Below are 15852 nucleotides of genomic sequence, written 5' to 3'. Positions count from 1 at the left end.
TATGAAGTATGGTAAGAACAATAGCTTCCAAATGGAGGGCTGACACTAGCTGGTCTAGAGGAGCAAACCAAAGGTACACAGGGGGAAGGGGTCAATGGAGTACTGGAGAAGGAGAATACATGAGAGGAGAAAAACAGAGAAAAAAAAAGAGAAAAAGAAGAGAGGCCGTGGCACATACCGAGCAAGGGAGGTAGATCAGGCTCATTCATAGAGGGCTAATCTAGCCGGTCTGTGAGAGACATAAAATGTAGTTTAGGAGCGCCCAGAATCACGGTAAGGGCATACAGATGTCGGGATCTGTGAACCTTACCATCACTATTCAGGATCCAGGGGTGAGGGACGCGGCATCCACCGCAGGTCCACGGCGCTGTCACCTGTCCATAGTTCTCGGTATTTAAAGGCACGCTAGAAGGTGAGGAATGCGCGCCACTGAGCCTGAACCCGGAAGTAACATCATCCCACATCGACGTGCACTCCAGTGAGGGGAGGAGGAGGTGTTGCATACCAGGAGATGGGGCAATGACATATAACTGGGAGGAGGCGGGGGAAAAGGGAGTTTCCTTCAGTGCTCCTGTGACCGATTTTCACTATTTGATCCCAATTTTCTCTGCATGACTCATTAGTCACTGCAAAAGTCAATGGTAGGGGTAGGGGCAGAGCAGCTGAGCCAGAAGGGAGTGGCTAACAGTGAACCGCTGAGAGCCTTAATGCAGGAAAGCTTCCAAGAGCTCTCAACTGAGCAGATTAATCCCTGCACTGCTAAACCTGCACCATTTAATATGAAGGTAAGGAGCTTGTAATCAGTGCAGGGGAATTAGAAATCAGATGTTGTGGTCTTCTGGCTCCTCTCTGTCGCAGTAAACCCGTGACAGTAGAAAGGAAAAATGAGCAATGTGTTATATAATATGAAGATTGCACTATATTAAGAGGATGAAAATTTTGATGGGATTGCTTCTTTAACAGCAGTGCAAGAATGATGGGTGACTCCATAATCATGTACATAGAATTGAATCCAAAAATATGCAATCAGACAATAAAACCAGATTACAATCTGAAATAAATACACTACCGTTCAAAAGTTTAGGGTCACCCAGACAATTTTGTGTTTTCAATGAAAACTCATACTTTTATTAATCAAATGCATTACCAAATGAATTGAAAATCTAGTCCAGGCATTGACAAGGTTTAAAAAAAGATTTTTATTTGAAATTAAAATTTTCTTCTGCAAACTTTGCTTTCGTAAAAGAATGCTCCCTTTGCAGCAATTACAGCATTGCAGACCTTTGGCATTCTAGCAGTTAATTTGCTGAGGTAATCTGGAGAAATTTCACAACATGCATCCAGAAGCCCACTCCATTACAGATAGAATACCAGCTGCCTGCTTCTTCCCTAAATAAATCTTGCATAATTTGGAGGTGTGCTCTGGGTCATTGTCCTGTTGTAGGATGAAATTGGTTCCAATCAAGCATTGCAAAATAGAGCGATAGCCTTCCTTATTCAAAATCCCTTTTACCTTGTACAAATCTCCCACTTTAAAGCAAATCTCCAAAGCAACCCCAGACCATCACATTACCTCCACCATACTTGAAAGAAGCCTTTGAGAGGGCTAAGGGACTTAATCAGGATTCATTAATCTCTCCCAGGATTCGCCATCAGGAAGGAGATGTCCGGTTCATCACAGATTACAATGATCAATGGAGCTGGGTATGGAGAATTCTAGCATCCCACTGGGACATTTTGACTACGGACACCCAGACATCCCCCTTGGTTGCTTCGCGCCCTACTATGACATCCAAGAGGGCCCCTAATTCGGGAGATATTTTAACTAGGAGCCACTTTATGCGCCCTCCCACTAGCTTGAATAGAGGCATACGGTTGAGGGGGTCATTCCCGTGTGGAGAATGTAGCGTTGGTCAGTATGTCCCTATCACGAGGGACTTCTTCATAAATCCCTCGGACTCGAAATCTTATCGTCTGACATCTTACATTAACTGTAAGACTGTCAATGTAATCTATGCCATTATTTGCCCCTGCAGTAAGATCTATGTGGGCCAGACCTCCCAGGAATTTAGAAAGAGGACACAAAAACATCTATCCACAATACACCTGGCCGCTTCTGATACCAAGAAGGGCAAGACTATGTCCCCAGTAGCCTCGCATTTTCTATCCGCACATGATGGCTCCACTTCTAACATCTCATTTTTAGGTTTGCAGAAGATTCAGTTCAACGCCAGAGGCGGAAACCTTAGGAAGTGGCTGCTCCAAACAGAATCTCGCTGGATTTTTAATCTACGGAGTTTATCACCTAATGGACTTAACTAAGAGCTGCTTTTCAAGAGCTTCTTGGGATAAATTAGGCATGTTCTATTGATCACATGCCTGACTGTTCTCTGGCCTTGTTTGACGTTCCCTCATCGGGATTCTTGAACTTTGTGTGCATACTAAACATCTGCGTGCTGCCATTTTCTTCCTCTGTATTTGCTTCTTTCTAACTGAAGTACAGCATTCTCAAATATATACTGTACCCTGCGGTTGATGTGTTCATACCAAGTGTCATACAGTCGAATGATTTATACTGACGTTATGTATTTCCAGTTTGTGCATTAACTCCTTGAGCAGCATTTCCCATGGCTTTCCAAGAACGTATTATATATATATATTTTTTTAAGTTCTTTGTATCTTTATTTACTACTATTGGGGTTTTCTGCCTGGGTATGTCTCCCATCTATTCTATCGGGGTTTGTGGGGGCTTTGTTCCCCTTTATATGCATTATTATGCTTTATCATGTTCCTTACATCTATCCGTCCAGTTTTTGGGATGTTATTTATACCCCTCTCTTTTTTGGGCTGGGGTACACAATTCATGTTTAATGCACCCTTGTATTTTTCATATACTTTATTGCAAGTATACACGCTTGGTCCATTTATTGCTGGAACTGCGCATTTACGTTGGTTATCTCCGCCCTCCGCACTTTAGTTAGATCTTTTGCATCTCCAGCAGGGTCGCGTCCCACGCATGCGCGAGTTCCTGCTTTCTGCTTTTGACCGGCGCAGCCTGTATGCTCGGCATTTCACCCTGATATGAGTGGCTAATGTCCTGCGCGAGTATGTGTACTATGTCGCTGGCTTCCTCATCCTTGCTGAAGGTACTCCTCTACATGTTTTTTTTTTCTCTCTTGTCATTACACACCTTTCAGCTATTGTGTTTGATTAACCGACCGCTACTTAAGATCCCCTGACCTTTCCCCATTCACTTTCCCTGATGAAGCTGCGCTGAGCAGCGATACGCGTTCCCCCACACTCCTCTGGTCCCGGGACTATTCTCCTCCTGACGCTTTGACTGCTGACGCTACATGCTGGGTGATATATGGTGATATTACCACTCTTGGTCGCCTTTTAGTTCTACCTTCTGTCTCTGATTTCCCTCCATACTACTTTTCATTATAATGGAATGCCTTCACTAGCTTCTTTGCAATCTCTATGGGGCTTATTGGAGCTCTCTTGGGAATATCAGCACCTACACTTATATAGGCATATATATATCTTCCATTAAGTCTGGGGATGCCCAGGATTTATGTGGAGTTTTTTTTTTTTTGCCTTGCTTATTTGCATGTTCAACAGCAAATTATTGTGTTTATGTGTAGTGTAATTTCAGGCACTTATAGTGCAATTGTGACTTTTTTGTATATATTATAATGTCATGGGGCTAGTGGTGATGTGGTTTGTTCTTTTAATATGGTTTTATTGTGGATTTTTGTCAATTAATAAATTTTGTACCTATTATACATATACAATTTTTCTACGATTTGGTTGTGCGCTTTATATGCATGGTTCCTTTTCTTTTTTTTGATGCATTGTTCCTCCCTATGCAATAAGCTGCACCTCTATATGTCACTGGTTGATCTTATGCCCATTATTAGTGCTCCCCGGCCCTCTTTTTTCTCTTTTCAGTTGTTCTGCATCTCACTGTCATGCCCTCAGCCGCAGGTCCAGTCTCCGCTGTGCAGGGAGACCGGCGCCTATCACACAGCCTTACTCACCCTGTCCGTGGCTCCAGACGATCAGCGGCTTCTTTCTCTGCTAGGAACCTGCATCCTCTTGGCAGGTCTCCTGGAAATGCTCTTAGGAGCTGCGCCCCGCTTCCTGCACATACTTGAAGCAGCAGGACACCTGTTCGTTATTAGGGCTGTCTGTGTTGTGATGCTCTGTGCATAAAAAGCACCCTCCCCTTAAGGGAGGTGCCTGGGCAATGTGTTCATTCCATTGTTTGTGGCCTTCTGCTCAGGCCACACTCTGCTGTGCTCTGCTCTGCTAAGTATAGTTTTTAATTTTGGTTGCTAATCCCTCTGTCTCCTCAGTATCCTCCGCTGGCAGTTCTCTATTCTGGATCCTCCTGGACTCTCCGGTTTCCACTCCAGGCTGGCTAAGCTGCTCCTCACTGAACCATCCAGATTTGGCTGCTGGCTGGATCAGCCTTTCCAAAAACTTCACAGAGCTTCCAGGATCGTCTTCTTTGACAGAGCCTGAGTTCCACCATCTTGTTTATACGGTCTGTACGGGTCATCCCTCTGGTCCGGGTACTGCGGCATTTTGGCCATCTGGTGTTGTGACGGGGGAATCCCTGTATAGGGGTACACCTTGCCCGGTGCTCCACTACATGGTTCTGTGTTGTGGTCCAGAGGGTTCTTCTCTCAGGCAGCTCTTTCTGTTTGTTTTTCATTTAAATAAATACCTTTGCTTTTTGGAAGCACATTCTCCTGTCTCTTGTGTACCGGGTATACAGCTACCACTGCTCCATCAGTGGTCTAGTGAGTCCACTATATTTCCCCACGCCCTGTGGGCGTTACACTCACAAAGGTTCTTCTGTATAATCCAAACACATCAAACTTGGATTCGTCTGTCCATAACACTTTTTTCCAATCTTCCTCTGTCCAAGATTTGTGTTCTTTTGCCCATATTAATCTTTTCCTTTTATTAGCCAATCTCAGATATGGCTTTTTCTTTGCCACTCTGCCCTGAAGGCCAGCATCCCGAAGTTGCCTCTTCACTGTAGACATTGACACTGGCATTTTGTGTGTACTATTTAATGAAGCTGCCAGTTGAGGACCTGTGAGGCTTTGATTTCTCAAACTACAGACTCTAATGTACTTGTCTTGTTGCTCAGTTGTGCAGTGGGGCTTCCCATTTCTCTTTCTACTCTGGTTAGAGCCTGTTTGTGCTCTCCTCTGAAGGGAGTAGTACACACCGTTGTAGGAAATCTTCAGTTTCTTTGCAATTTCTCGCACGGAATAGCTTTAATTTCTAAGACCAAGAATAGGCTGTCGAGTTTCACATGGAAGTTATTTTTTTTCTGGCCATTTTGAGAGTTTAATGGAACCAACAATTGTAATGCTCAAAATTCTTAACTTCTAAAAAGAAGGTCAGGTTTATAGGTTCTCTAACCAGCCAAACTGTTTTCAGCTGTGCTAACATACTTGCACAAGGGTTTTCAAGGGTATTCTAACCATCCATTAGCCTTCTTACACAGTTAGCAAACACAATGTACCATAAAAACACTGGAGTGATGGTTGTTGGAAATGGGCCTCTATACACCTATGAAAATATTGCATTACAAACTAGATGTTTGCAGCTAAAACAGTCATTTACCACATTAACAATGCATAGAGTGTATTTCTGAATCATTTAATGTTAGCTTAATTGGAAAAAGCTGTGCTTTTCTTTCAAAAATAAGGAAATTTCTAAGTGACCCTAAACTTTTGAATGGTAGTGTATGTATCAGTATCTGGTTTCAGTTTGTATAAAAGTGTGAGATGTGTGTTTGCTCACCAGGGCAGTATAATTGAAGATAAATGTAATTGTTCTCACTCCTGAATAATCTTTGTACTTGTTGTCAATAGACTTGTTTCTTTATAGTTAATGTTGTTAACTGACCACACAATGTTGCTGTTGTTTGACCATGGTTAAGAGGCTGAAACTGAACCTGTCAAAAACTGAACTCCTCGTGTTCTCTCCCTCTACTAACCTACCTTTGCCTGACATTGCCATCTCCGTGTGTGGTTCCACCATTACTCCAAAGCAACATGCCCGCTGCCTTGGGGTTATCCTTGATTCCGAGCTTTCATTCACCCCCCACATCCGATCACTGGCTCACTCTTCTTATTTGCATCTCAAAAACATTTCTAGAATTCGCCCTTTTCTTACTTTCGACTCTGCAAAAACTCTTACTGTCTCACTTATTCATTCTCATCTGGACTATTGTAACTCTCTACTAATCGGCCTCCCTCTTACCAAACTCTCCCCGCTCCAATCTGTCCTGAATGCTGCTGCCAGGATCATATTCCTCACCAACCGTTACACCGATGCCTCTACCTTGTGCCAGTCATTACACTGGCTACCCATCCACTCCAGAATCCAGTACAAAACTACTACCCTCATCCACAAAGCACTCCATGGCTCAGCACCACCCTACATCTCCTCTCTGGTCTCAGTCTACCACCCTAACCGTGCCCTCCGCTCCGCTAATGACCTCAGGTTAGCATCCTCAATAATCAGAACCTCCCACTCCCGTCTCCAAGACTTTACACGTGCTGTGCCGATTCTTTGGAATGCACTACCTAGGTTAATACGATTAATCCCCAATCCCCACAGTTTTAAGCGTGCCCTAAAAATGCATTTGTTCAGACTGGCCTACTGCCTCAACGCATTAACCTAACTATCCCTGTGTGGCCAATTAAATTAAAAAAAAGCAAAAAAAAAAAAACACATAATCAGGTTCCTCGCATCATGTTCTCATACACTTTATACAGTTAATATCCCTCTGTGTCTGTACTGCTACATACTTAGGCAGTTAACTGGTTCATGCAGCTTTACATGAACACCCGAGCCTTACACTATGGCTGGTCCAAATAACTAAAGCAATTGTTACCATCCACCTCTCGTGTCTCCCCTTTTCCTCATAGTTTGTAAGCTTGCGAGCAGGGCCCTCATTCCTCCTGGTATCTGTTTTGAACTGTGATTTCTGTTATGTTGTAATGTCTATTGTCTGTACAAGTCCTCTCTATAAGTTGTAAAGCGCTGCGGAATATGTTGGCGCTATATAAATAAAAATTATTATTATTATTAAGAGGCTGTAATATGTCTGTAATGTGTGAAAGGGTGGGTTACTTATAAAAGTGAAAGACAGGAAGAGGAAGAACGACTATCTTGGGCAGAGTCTGCAGGAATGAGGAGTGTATGAGGCTGTGCTGGAGAGGGATGTGGTGACATTCCCTCATGACAGCATCTGACTGAGAAAAGAGCGGCGGCAGATTGAAACTGAACTGAACCAGCATCCGAACCTGTCCAGATGTGAGGGAATTCCTGCTGGAAAAGCTGTTAAAGAACAGAAGGGGCCTGGGACATGTGAAGTGAAAGGTGCCGCATCCTCTGGAAGTGTTATAGCACAAACCTCCTCGGTAATGCTCATCGGCTGGAAGAACTCTGCATCCGCCTGTGTGTCCTGGTTGTGTCATTCAGAGCAGAATCGGGAGTAAGTAAACGTGCATGCATCACCGGAAAAAACTTACATGCCACCATAATTGTTGCATGGATACATGGTCCACAAAAAAGACATGTGAACATCCCCATAGACTCTAATGGGTATGTGTTCTGTCCGTGAAAATCAAGCCTAATGATCTCTGGTAGAGATGGGAGAATAATTTTGAAAGACTCCGGTCCATTGTCCAGATCAGTAGCTTGTGACAGCTGAATAAAATGATTCTTGATTGGAGGATATTGTCTGTGGACTGGCAAAGTTTGTCTACCAGGGCTGCGTTTTAGTCCAAGTCTTGCCATGTTGTATACAGTTATTTAGATCCCAGCAAGGGACTTTTTATATTTTTGCGACTGTTCATTTGGTCAAGACAGAGTAGTCACCCTTCAAATGAGAAAAAACCATCAAGTATTTTATAACACTTAAAAGAGTTGTCCCACAAACAAAGTATATTGTAATCAATAGATCTTGGAACAATAATGTCCACAATTGGATGTGTTAAAAAAATTATCCTGTACTGAGATATACTTATATATGTGCCCCTTCTGATTACTGTGTAATGGCTGCAGAGCTGCTCCAGTTCATGGTCGACACATACCACAACTTCTGGCCGGGGGGGAAAATAAGTCAGTTATGATAATATGAGTATACAGATTTGGAAAAAAATAGCTTGTGTTTCCATTTTTCCAAGCATGTAATAATTTCATTCTTATGTTGATAGAGCTGTATTTTTTTTTTTTTATGCATGTCAAGGGTTTGTGTTTTGCATGGCATGCTGACGTTTGATTTACAGTGGCATGTAAAAGTTTGGGCACCCCTGGTCAAAATTACTGTTATTGTGAACAGTTAAGCAATTTGAAGATGAAATGATCTCTAAAAGGCCTAACGGTAAAGATGACACATTTCCTTTGTATTTTAGGCAAAAAAAAATGTCTTTTTTTTTTCATTTTTAAAATTACGAAAAGGGAAATGGGCCATTGTAAAAGTTTGGGCATCCTTGGAGATTTGTGTGCTCAGATAACTTTAACCAAGGTTTCAGACCTTAATTAGCTTGTTAGGGTTATGGCTTGTTCACTATCATCATTAGGAAAGGCCAAAATTCACTGCTTTATAAAAACTCAGTCTTCTCTAACTTTGTGCCAAAAAACAGCAGCCATGGGTGCTTCTAAGAAGCCGTCTAGCACTCTGAAAATGAAAATGGTGGCGGCCTACAAAGCAGGAACAAGCTATACGAAGATAGTAAAAGGTTTTCAAAATGTTTTAAAAATGTATAAAAATGACAATATATATTTTTTGCCTAAAATACAAAGGAAATGAGTTATTGTTACCTTTAGCCCTTTTAGAGATCATTTCATCTTCAACTTGCTTAACTGATCACAATCAGTAATTTTGACCAGGGATGCCCAATCTTTTACATGCTACTCAGTCAATGAAAACAAGAATAAAGCTGAATGGCACTAAGATATGAAGCGTGTACTCACTGGTGCGGCGAGTTCAGCTGGATGGAAGACTCCACCTGCAAATGTGCATGGAACTTGGCGTGCTGGCTTGAAAAAACATAAGTTGCAATCCAATGAAAAAGAAATATAGCCGCACTGCTCAATTCTTCCAATAAAAAACCCTTTGTCCTTTATTTCAACAATAAACTGTGGACATGGTTTGAGAGGGCAGGGCGATAGCAGGACAATCTGGTGTTGTTAATGGACAACACCAGATTGTTCTGCTATCATCCTGCCCTCTCAAACCATGTCCACAGTTTATTGTTGAAATAAAGGACAAAGGTTTTTTACTGGAAGATTTGAGCAGTGCGGCTATATTTCTTTTTCATTGTTTTACATGCTACTGTATGCATTCTTCCTTAAAACTATACTGATCTTAAGCTAAGTTAATATAGAAAAAAGAAAGGAAGGAAGACGACACTGCCAACACCATGAAACTGCTAGACTATTAATCATCAGGTGTATCTAATAACCATTCGGTTATGAATCATGCTCATGGATACGGGGTGCTCTTCACAAAAACAGTTTTAATCCACTTGTATTCATAAGAAAAAAGAAGAAGGCACTCACCGATCCATTAAAATTCCGTACTTTATTAAGTCTTCATATAAAATCCATGGCCGGGAGAGTGAGGGTCGGAGTTAGTGTGAGCAGGTGTAGACGACGGCCGTTTCGTGCTGTATAAGCACTTCTATGGGTCTGACCCGGACTCCACTCCCATAGGGGTGGAGCCGCATATTCATTCCTGTAATGAGCGGTACCAGTGACCGCTGACAGAGGAAGAAGCTGCCGCGCCCAGAGACCATCTGTCTAGGAGATGCAGGGACCGCGCCGGGAGCAGGTGAGTATTTCATATTCACCTGTCCCTCTTTCCAGCATCGGTGCCGCTCAGTTGTCCGCGTGTCCTCTGCAGTGACTGTTCAGGTCTGAGGGCACGATGACGTATTAGTGTGCGTGCCGTCCTCTGCCTGAACAGTCAGTGTGGAGAGACGGGATGCTGAGGAGCAGCGACAAGAGGTGAGTATGTCATTTTTTTTATTGAAGTTTATTATATGTGGCACATTGTTATATGGAGCATTTATGGAGCCATACTGAACTGTATGGAGCATTATATGGGGCATATTTGTGTAGGGAGCATCTTATGGGGCCATAATGAACTGTATGGAGCATTATATGGGGCATATTTGTATATGGAGCATCTTATGGGGTTATAATCAACTGTATGGAGCATTATATGTGGCACATTGTAATATGGAGCATCTATGGGGCCATAATAAACTGCATGCAGCATTACATGTGGCACATTTGTATATGGGGGGCCATAATGAACTGCATGGAGCATTATATGGGGCATATTTGTATATGGAGCATCTTATGGGGCCATCATTAACTGTATGGAGCATCTTATGGGGCCATCATGAACTGTATGGAGCATTATATAGGGCTCCTGATTCAATATGGACATTCAAAAACACGTAAACTACTGATGTCTCAATTAATTTTACTTTTATTGGTATCTATTATTACTTTTGACATTTACCGGTAGCTGCTGCATTTCCCACCCTAGGCTTATACTCGAGTCATTAAGTTTTCCCAGTTTTTTGTGGCAAAATTAGGGGGGTCGGCTTATACTCGGGCCGGCTTACACTCGAGTATATACGGAATGTCAAGATAGAGCTAATAGATGATGTGTGTATTTACCATTAGTGTTGAGCATTCCGATACCGCAAGTATCGGGTATCGGCCGATATTTGCTGTATCGGAATTCCGATACCGAGATCCGATACTTTTGTGGTATCGGGTATCGGTATCGAAACAACATTAATGTGTAAAATAAAGAATTAAAATAAAAAATATTGCTATACTCACCTCTCCGACGCAGCCTGCACCTTACCGAGGGAACCGGCAGCGTTGTTTGCTTAAAATTCGCGCTTTAACTTCCTTACTTGAAGTCCCGGCTTGTGATTGGTCGCGCGCCGCCCATGTGACCGCGACGCGACCAATCACAGCAAGCCGTGACGTAATTTTAGGTCCTTCAGGATTTTAAAATTACGTTCCGGCGTTGTGATTGGTCGCGTCGCGGTCACATGGGCGACGCGACCAATCACAAGCCGTGACGTCACGGGAGGCAGGAGATGCGCGCATTTTAAAATGCGCGCGTGTCCTGCCTCCCGTGACGTCACGGCTTGTGATTGGTCGCGTCGCCCATGTGACCGCGACGCGACCAATCACAGCAAGCCGTGACGTAATTTTAGGTCCTTCAGGATTTTAAAATTACGTTCCGGCGTTGTGATTGGTCGCCCATGTGACCGCGACGCAACCAATCACAACGCCGGAACGTAATTTTAAAATCCTGAAGGACCTAAAATTACGTCACGGCTTGCTGTGATTGGTCGCGTCGCGGTCACATGGGCGGCGCGCGACCAATCACAAGCCGGGACTTCAAGTAAGGAAGTTAAAGCGCGAATTTTAAGCAAACAACGCTGCCGGTTCCCTCGCTGAAGTCCAGGCTGCGTCGGAGAGGTGAGTATAGCAATATTTTTTATTTTAATTCTTTATTTTACACATTAATATGGTTCCCAGGGCCTGAAGGAGAGTTTCCTCTCCTTCAGACCCTGGGAATCATCAGGATACCGTCCGATACATGAGTCCCATTGACTTGTATTGGTATCGGGTATCGGTATCGGATTAGATCCGATACTTTGCCGGTATCGGCCGATACTTTCCGATACCGATACTTTCAAGTATCGGACGGTATCGCTCAACACTATTTACCATCAAATGGAAAAAAATATCAACTTCCTTTGTGAAATGCAGTAGCATACCACTATCATCAGAACACATGGCTGCGATAGGGCACATAAATTGCGGGCTAATTGAGAATAGCATACCACCCCAGGTACCTGCAATTGTGTACTGGAGTCTCAGTTCTCCAGGTATAATGGCATCACTAGATCTCATTTGCTGTTCGAAGCTTCAATGCACACATTTTACAGAATGTATCAATGCATCAGAGGTTGGGGCTAGGTGGGTATTTTTTCCTTTATCATTTTGTCATTTAGTACTTGCGGTGGGATTGGGGAGAGGTAGACTATTGAGTAATCATACTATGAGGGGGTGTGTAGGGGTCCATCATAATTTGTGGGTAGGTTATGAGGACCATCACACCATGTAGGGGGCTCTACTGGTTATAAAACTTTATGAGGGACTGTGGTGTCATCATAATGTGAGTAAGGAGCTGTGGGGACCTTATACAGTGGGGTTAGGTATACAGAAAATCATACTGCGTGTTAAACTGTGGTAACATTATAGTGTGTGGGAAGGCAGTCTGGGTGCATCATAGTGTGTAGGTGGCTATGGAGATATATTGTGTGTAAGGTACTGTCGGAGTGCTATACAATATGAGGAGGCTGTTGGGCATCAAACTGTTGGGTCATCATACTGTGTGGTGCTCTCAGGGTATCCTACTGTGTCACATCTTACTGAGTGGGAGGAACTGTGGAGGCATTATGCTGTGTTTGAGGTAATGGGGGGTCTCAATGTGTGTAATTGACTGTGGGAGCATCATACCATGTTAGGGGCTGTAGGGGAATAATACTGTGTTAGGGTGTCGTGAGGCCATTGTAATAAGTGGTGGGTCAGTGTGGGCACATCATATTGTGTATGGGTCACTATGTGGGCCTTACAATGTGTTTGTGAGAACTATATGGGGAAATCATACTTTGGGGGCTCATTGTGGGAGAATCAAACTTTGTGGGATAGGGTCTCTGTATGGTCAACAAAATATGTGGGGAGCACTAAAGGGGTATGATATGCATGGCTATTAGAGGCAGATAATGACTAATTATCACAGCAATCATCTGCCAAGAAAGGTACTGAAACCTCATCAAAGTCAGGGAGCCAGCATATGATGTAACTGTAGGTCTTATAGTAATAACAGGTTAAGAGTTTTCATGTACCTAGAATATTTCAGCCCACACACAGTACCATCCTCTTACAGCATCAGAAACTCAGTATGATGGACCTCTCAGCCCTTCACACATACTGTATATTATTTCTCTCTAGGGACACCCAACACAGTATGATCTCTACACGCACTTTGATGCCTCCACAACTTTCTCACACAGTATGATGTACCCACAGCCTCAAATACATATAATAACCTCTGACCACCGACACAGTATAATGAACCCACAGTATGATCCTTACACACAAAATAAGAAGACCTCATAGCACCTCCCACATAATAAATTGCCTCCTCATCTCCCCATACAGTAGGATACACCTACAGCCCCAATATGCTATCATGGCACCCATAGCCCTCCTACACAAATATGAAAAAAGACATGTCCATCAAGTTCATTCAAAGGATGGGACATAAAATAAAGTTTGGATATATGTACAACCATGACATATGAACCAATCTGTCCAAAAGGGCAAATATATTCCATTTTGTTTCCTGATCCCAAGGGTTGCTTGACTGAATCAATATTCAGGACAATGATTTTAAGTATTTACATAAGTAAATACATATATTTATGTATTATGTACTTATTCTAAATAAAAAACATAGAAGCCTTTTTTCAGACCATTGACGATTCCAACTCTTGAGGTATGCTGCTCTACAGATTAAGGGTATGTGCACATGTTGCCTTTTTTGCTGCATTTTTCACGTTTTTGCAGTGAAATAACGCAGCATTTTACTGTCGTAGCAAAGTGAATGAGAATTTGACAATTCTTCCAGAATTTTTGCAACATTTTCCACTCATTCTAACAACTGGGGAAAAATTCCTAAAAAATTAATAATAATCAGACATTCTTCAGACTTGGCATCAGATCCTTTTTGTTAGTCAGGACAGTAAAATCACTTTGATGCCACAAAAAAACATGTAAAAAATAACACTTTTTTATGTAGCACTTTTTCTGCCAAATGACACTTTGCTGCAGAAATATCTGCAACAAAAATGCAGCATTTTACTGTACCGGCAAAGTGAATGAGAATTTTAACAATTCTTTAAGCATTTTTGCAGCATTTTCTGCACATTCCAATGCCTAGGGAACATTGCATGAAAAAAAAACTGAGTCAAAAAGGGCAGCTGATTTTTATGTAGCGTTTTTGCTGTCAAGTGACACATTCTTGATACAGAAATATCTGCAACAAATGCTTAATGTGTGCACATATCCTAATAGTCCTCATACAGAGATCTGAAATTTAAATACAAAGGGTCAAACTTATAAAAAGAGACTTTAGAAAAAATTTCTGCTGTAGAAAGTCACAATTTTTGCCACCAAAGCATTGATAAATTGTACATTTTGTTAATAATGTGGTGCTGCCCACAACAAAAACACTTGGCACACATTAGTTTTTTTCTACTGTTTGATCCAGTTTAGAAACTTTAGAATATGGATTCATCTGCCCCACCCTGAGACCTTATTTCCACATTAGGAAAGAGTTAGCCGGCTGTGTAACTCAGACTGGGATCACAACGCAATGCCGGGACTGGCCAACGGCTCTCCCAACCTGAGCCAACTGCACAGAAATACATGCTTGGGGCTGGAGAGCCGCTGGCCAGTCCGAGCATTGTGTTGTGATCCCCGTCCAAGTTATACGGCCATCTGACACTTCCCTAACATCAGCCAGTAATAAAATCCTTTACTAAAAATACAAATAGGTAGAACTTTTTTGCAAAGTACAGAAAAAATAGAATGAAGAAATTTGCTACTGCAAAATATTAAAACCTAGCATTGATTTAAATTGAGTCAAAAATATCACCATGCAACATTTTAAAGACTATGAAATGCAAGACACAATGTTCTGAAGATCATAGAACATATTATTTTCCAAAAAACTATGCACTGTCTTAACCCATCATCATGTCACGCTGAGCTACACATGCTACCATTGAAACAGACATACTTCACACTTGGCATCAGATCCTTTTTGTTAGTCAGGACTGTAAAATCATTTTGATGCCACAAGTGATAACAGAAAATCAGCAAAATTGCCTGATTCATAGATTTAGGAAGCAGCAATGTCAAAATTATAATTATCGTAGGGCATAGCCGACTAGCAGTGAATAGCTACTTGAGCATTGATTTTGCAAAACTTGAGTTTAAAATGTGTTTTGAAGATGGTCATTTTAACTACTGAGGAAATCTGGTAGTGCTAAGTGAAACAGAAAAAGCATTTCTATATAATCCCCAATCTATATTTGAATAGTCTGCCTGGAACCTGAAAGAGGATTCATCAAAACTGCCGAGAAAATGCCAACTCTCCAATTTGTTCTATTTATAACATCAAACTCCGGATGCTTATTTCTCTCAACTGGAGGTCTTCCAATTATAAAAGACAAAGAATCTGACTTCATCCTGGAGCTTGCAGAACTCAGGTATAATTTTCACAGACAATCTATAGAGTCATTTAGAAAGCAGTTATCCTGCATCAAGAACATGTGGCAATTTCAGTATTCTGGCTCTATTTACTGTTTTAATAAATAAAAGGATTATGTTCCTATTTTTGCTTTCACTTGAAGATTTGTCTAATATTAATATTGAGAAATCAATGTAAAATAATATTAGCAATTGAGATAAACATTTTGTATGTAAATTTATATACACACCTCTCAACACTGAACTTGCAAAAGTTGCGGAATTATGGAGATCATAGGATCGATAAACGTTTTAATGATATGTAAATGATGAAAACATGGAAACAAGATTTTTATTACATCTAGATTTTCTCATTATTGAAACTAAATGTTATGGGGAGAAATACATGCACTTACACACTTTGGCTGATAATGATGAGGATATTAATGGTTG

At 41.8% G+C, this 15852-nt stretch overlaps 1 long non-coding RNA gene across 4 annotated transcripts in view; it reads left to right on the top strand.

Moving 5' to 3' along the window:
- The window catches only part of LOC143781206 (uncharacterized), a 181557-nt gene that overhangs the window by 154407 nt on the left and 11298 nt on the right, over positions 1-15852 (top strand). For all 4 annotated transcript variants that reach the window (XR_013216619.1, XR_013216618.1, XR_013216620.1 and 1 more), the window contains one exon: positions 15251-15419. This is a non-coding gene — a long non-coding RNA (uncharacterized LOC143781206). The remainder of the gene's footprint in view (positions 1-15250; positions 15420-15852) is intronic.

This window comes from Ranitomeya variabilis, chromosome 6 (assembly GCF_051348905.1).
Source record: "Ranitomeya variabilis isolate aRanVar5 chromosome 6, aRanVar5.hap1, whole genome shotgun sequence".
NCBI lineage: Eukaryota > Metazoa > Chordata > Amphibia > Anura > Dendrobatidae > Ranitomeya > Ranitomeya variabilis.
Note: the sequence above shows the minus strand (reverse complement) of the source record. Positions and strands in the feature narration are given on the sequence as shown.